The sequence below is a fragment of the Mercenaria mercenaria genome, unplaced genomic scaffold (assembly GCF_021730395.1).
Source record: "Mercenaria mercenaria strain notata unplaced genomic scaffold, MADL_Memer_1 contig_3050, whole genome shotgun sequence".
In the NCBI taxonomy this organism is placed as follows: Eukaryota; Metazoa; Mollusca; class Bivalvia; order Venerida; family Veneridae; genus Mercenaria; species Mercenaria mercenaria.
This window is the reverse complement of record NW_026461154.1, coordinates 40,573-46,368: the sequence shown is the minus strand read 5'-3', so window position 1 is coordinate 46,368 and position 5,796 is coordinate 40,573.

Genomic DNA, 5,796 nt, shown 5'->3' with positions numbered 1-5,796 from the left:
GACAGGCTAGCACATATTTTAAATTGATAAAAGCCTTTGTTTCGGACATATGTTTATAAAGTGTAATAGAATATCATAGTAACGTTTTAATATGTCTACAGATGTACTGTTGTTTTCAAAATATTATGAAATACGTTTTACAATCATATTTAATATTAAGACATACAACTTAAAAACTATTTGCTTCAGACCTTTTGAATTTTATTCTTTTTTTTTTCAGTCTCAGTTCCAGTTAAGTGAAGGTAAACCATATTATCTTGCATGTTTTTTTGTTTTGATCTGTGTGTTGTTTGTTGTTGTTTTGTCTTCAACTTGCTCTTGCGAAAGGATGTAAGCTGTATAATTATGATTTCGTGGTGCTTTTATGTTAAAATTGGAAAAGCAGCGGTCTAAGTAGAGAATAAATACATGGTTAAAACACCTCTTTCAATTAAATGAGGTAACATAAAATAGATTCAATAACAATTTCTACCATTTAATGATTTTTCATACCGTTGACATATAGACCTATATATGAGATAACAATTCCTGAAAACAGGAGAAAAAGAAACATGTTTAGTTTTTTAAAAAAGTATCATTTTGTATTCATGACAAAACATGTCACATTCATATTATAACTGAAGATTTTTTTATCTTTAATAAGGTGAACATAATCTTAAACATATACATAATTGCAATTCTGTACCCAGAAATTATTTACAAGCTGTATAATTAATTGATTTACGATAAGAAGATTCTTACGTTCGCGTGTACAGATATAATGATGGAAAATGAATTCTTGCACATTGATGATTTTACCCATACCCACCAAAATCCATCTGATAAAACGCCCCTCTCCCATGCTAGATTACTATCGTACGGTTAATAAAAACAAGCGACTTATGCATTGATTATATATTATTTGTAATTGCTCTTCGTTTTCGCTTTATAAAATGAAAATGAGAGCAAAAAAAAAACGAGTTTTCTTTTTACTTAAATTTTCCACAAAAAGTAACTTCGCTCAACATTTAAAAATATCCATCCGTAAAAAAAAGCACCAAGATTAATATGTTTTACACTAATACGTCCCGTAAACACATAGTAAAAAAATAGAAATTTTTACCGTGCCGTTTTGTGGCTATAAGAACTTTTAAACCATAGCCACAGTAACATTTTTCGACGGTGAAAACAAATGACGTGAATATGAAGATATGGCTCTGAAGTTTAGACAAAATGTTGTTTTTTTTGTTTACATGCTATAAAATAGGGTAGGTAGCTAAGGTGACGCGCCAGCTTGTATCTACACAGTTAAAATTAAGGTATTAGGCCCATAATAGAGTACCTCCTTCTTGAAGTGTATTCAGTTCCTACCATAAACCTACTTTGACAGCAATTTTCAGGGGGCGTAGGTTCAAGCCTTACTGGGACCATTTTTTCCCCCTTGTTTTCCTTTTTTTCTTGTAAGTTTTTACTTCTTTCAAGACTTGTTATTGATTTATTGTACAAAAATGGGGAAAAAATCATTTGATGTGCGATTTCTTGCTGTTAAAAGTGAATTTACCTCTAAAACAGAAGGGGTAGAGTTAGACATCTTTAAAAATACTGAGTTACATGCGGTAAAAGTTCTCTATTTTTCCTTCATTCTTTAGATTTCATATTTTGGAAGAAATGTGGGTAGGTTTTACTTCTGCCCCAAGGTTATTTTTGAATGAAGTGAGCAAACTTCAAAACAGACCCGCAGGATTCGACCATAATTTTTCAATATTGGAGTTTTAATTCTGTCTGATTAAATCCGTTTACTCGAGACACCCTAGAAAAAATGATATTGACAGTTTTTATTTTAAGTTTTATGATTGTTTACCAATAGTTTGATGTTTCTTTCATAAAAAATAATGGAACAATAAATTCTCTGAAAACGTTTTTGGATAAAGGCCACCACTTTGAAATTTGTCTCTACTTGAGCATTAGGAAATACCATAGATTAGACAAAATTTATAAAAAAACGACACTGTAATTTTTTTTTTTAAATTTGCATATAAGTGCGAAGCACGGTCAACTGTAAGTATAAACCAAGCAAATGCCATTTATTAAACATTACTATTAGGGGCCTAATACCTTAACTTTAATAGATTTTTATTTATTAGGTATAGGGCCATGTCACATGCATGCGAGATTTCGTATGTTATATTCTGTTTACTTCTCCCGCCCGCTTGGAGCTGAATAGTTATTTTCTTAACAACTTCATTCAGTGGCTGGAGGATGTCAGTGTTAAGAAACATGCACAGATCTTATGTGCGCATAATGGATCTAAGTTTGACTTTCCAATATTACACGGAAACCTAGAACGCCATCGTCTACTTAAACGTTTCATAGAAGTCGTCGCTGGAGTCGTCGACAGCATGAATATATTAAAAAATGTTGTACAAAAGACACTCGGAAATATTAACAATAAACTATTTGGTGAAAAATTAAAAGACACGATGCAACGGCTGATGCAATCGCATTGGCTAAAATATTCCAAAACCTAAATATACCCACCCAATCTGTGCTAAACTTGTCAGTCCAGATAACATGGTCTGTTACGAAGGCAAAAGAAAAGATGAAATTCAGTGCAAACGCCAATTCTCCGCAAACACAACTAAGCGCTGGACAAATCAAGAAAGCCCTCACCGATCAAATGGCTGGCAAAGTGATACAGGGAGGTATATCAGTTGATATTCTGATGTTGGCATACAGCACAGACCAGGAAAAGGGTGTAAAGATACTATTGTTAGAAAACAATAGACGGAATAGTACGGGTCACAAAAAGTCTGTTATAGATACTTTAACGGAAGCGTGCAGAAAGAGATCAGCAAATAACTGAACGTATCCTCAAGAAATATCCGAGTATATCGTATGTCTACTATTTTGTACATCGTACATTTATAGACTAATTTTGACGTCAATAATTTAGTTTCGCTGACCTGTGAAAATTGATACTGACTTGAGATTTAGTCTTAGGTCAATATCATTTTCTCGCAAGTCCGCAAAACTGTATAATAACCGTGAAATAACCGTGAAGTACTATAGAGTAATACTTCGTATACTAGTAACTAGAAATAAAGAAGCGATAAAAATCATAAAATATGCGTCGTGAAATCCGTGCAGAACTACGCGCACTATTATCTGAGTCTACATGTCTTTTTGACCACACCAAGCACGTGCTCGCGATCGGCAAATTTGCTCTAAACAAATGTGTAATATTTTATGCTTTTATAGACAAATTCGGTCATTTCTGTAAAAGTACTACATAAATATGATGCGCTTTATACCGTAAGTATATAAAATATGCTAACTATTTACGTTGTTAAATAGGCTCAGGTCTATAACTCTCTTTTGCGGAAAATGTATCAGCAATAATTTTGTATATGTTAGAAGAGTTTCAAATAATACATGTTTATTATCTTGCATTACTTCAAATATGACCACGCTGATAAGGAGGTCACTGAAAGGAAATTTACACTAGTGTTTCCACTGATGTGATAATTATTCTTATCACTCTAAACGACTGCCATAGTCTCAGTATATCCTATTCTTTAAATATTACTTATCCTCACAGAAACATAATATTTCCGTATTTCGGGTCTGAACGGTAGATATTCGGATCTGGCAGTATGTTAACTTATGATAGTGTTACCGTCTGTGTGATTACACATTCCATAAAGCTACCACAATTACTAAATAATGGGAAAACTAATGTAATTTCACATTTATCTGAACGTTGCGTAACTTGTCAACTCTTCAAAAAAATGGAAACGGTGACGTCAAAAAAACGTAAATTTGTTGACCTAGTATCAACGCATAACAGCTAATTACCTAAATATTACACCACATAACTTTATAAATTTTGGCTGTTATTCAGAAAACATACTAATGTAAAACATATTCAAATTTAATAAAAAAATTACGAATGGATATTTTCTTAATGCTGAGCGAAGCTATTTCTTTTTGTGGAAAATTTAAGTAAAAAGAAAACTCGTTTTTTTTTTTTTTTTTTTTTTTTTTTTTGGCTCTCATTTTATTAAGCGAAAACGTAGAGCAATTCCGATTAAATCATCAATAATTAAAAATCTGTTATAGTTAATTGTAACTGTGTAAATAAAACTTACGACATCTTAGCTACCTTCCCTAATTTTTAGCATGTTACCAGAAACAAACCTTTTTTGCCTAATTTTAAGAGCAATTCTCACGTCTCCCCGGGTCGAGTCAGCTTAGTCTCGGCCAGCACCCTACCGCATATAACAAGTTTGAACATTTTCTGATTTTATTATTAATTTTTATTATTCTTTGACATTACAGAGATGAATATTATCCTTTTTAATCCAAAACCACAGCTAAAAATGGGCACACCTGTCAAAAAAAATAAGAACAAAATTTACAAAATATTCAAATTGCATGCTTATGTTTGCACGAAAACGACTTTCTACAACATTGACAACAGATCTGCGACCATTAACAGTACATCGACAAAAGTAATAATTAAGTTCCATTATGGGTTAGATGACACCAATTTTTTTTCTATAGACTTACATTATTACATGATAGCGTGTAAGGCCTTCCATAAATCGAAGCATGTATTAATATCTAATTACGTGCTTTACATGATCTATATTCTACCAAAATATCAGACAAAAACATGAATACTTTATTTAAGTATTTTTCGTGTGAATGAGATGACCTCGCCCCCCCCCCCCCCCCCCCCCCACCCACACACACACACTGTACATCGTTTGCATGGCGAGAGAAATTCGGTTGATAAAATTTTAATTTCGGTACACATAAAATGTAGCGAATTTGGTCAAAATGTATTATAAAGTACCGTAAATGCAGTAAAAAGTCTCAATTTGGAAAAAGATTACTTCTTGGGTGTGTTTACATGACTGACAAATCAGAACGCACTGACACTACCTTTTTTCGAGGTATACACATACCTCATTCCCAGTAAGTTCAATGAACCTTTTTGAACTGAAGGCCTCTGACCACATGCATTTTATTATCTTCATTTATTCTAGTAAAGTTATTGTAAAATTTTGTAAAATACGGTATGCAAGAAAAAATAATCTGTCAGAATGAAAATAAAAAGCTTATATGTATACAGCAAGCCTCGTTATTACCGCCTGATGCGTATTTCTATCTGATTCGTAAACACAAGACAGAAAAATAATTCAATTTGTTTAGACTTTATATACCAGAACGAAACAACTGTGAATAGAAGGACAATCTCCGTTTAGGTCGTAAAATAATAACATGACAGTGTTACTCAGTTCAAGTAAAACTTCAATATGTTACTTATTACATTTTTTTTTGTTTTTAAATTGATGAGAAATTTGATAAATTTACTTTAAGAATTAAAATAAGAAAATAAAATAAATGCCTGTATCTAAGGGTATTAGAAAATATTCGTTCAGTGTACTAACTATATATTTAAAACTTCTTCTACGTCTTTTCGAGCTACAATGATTTACTTTCCAGAACGCTTAAGCCAAAGAGTTGTTGAGCAGTTGTTACAAAACCCACAGTTTCAGAGTATGATACAAACTCGAGAAGTATCAATGACTCGAGCAGAGACTGCAGTTGAACACATGGAAAGTACTCCCAGGTCGCACAAATGTAACCAGACGAAATGTCCCTGTAGCTGTCATTTGCTTAATCTGAACGAGAAATGGAAGATGGAAAGAGGAGCCGGGAGAAGAAATAATAGATCTTGTAAATATGTGCTGTCAATAAACATAAATAAATAAAATAAAGGAAAACAAAATTTAAGGTAGTTCTACGCGT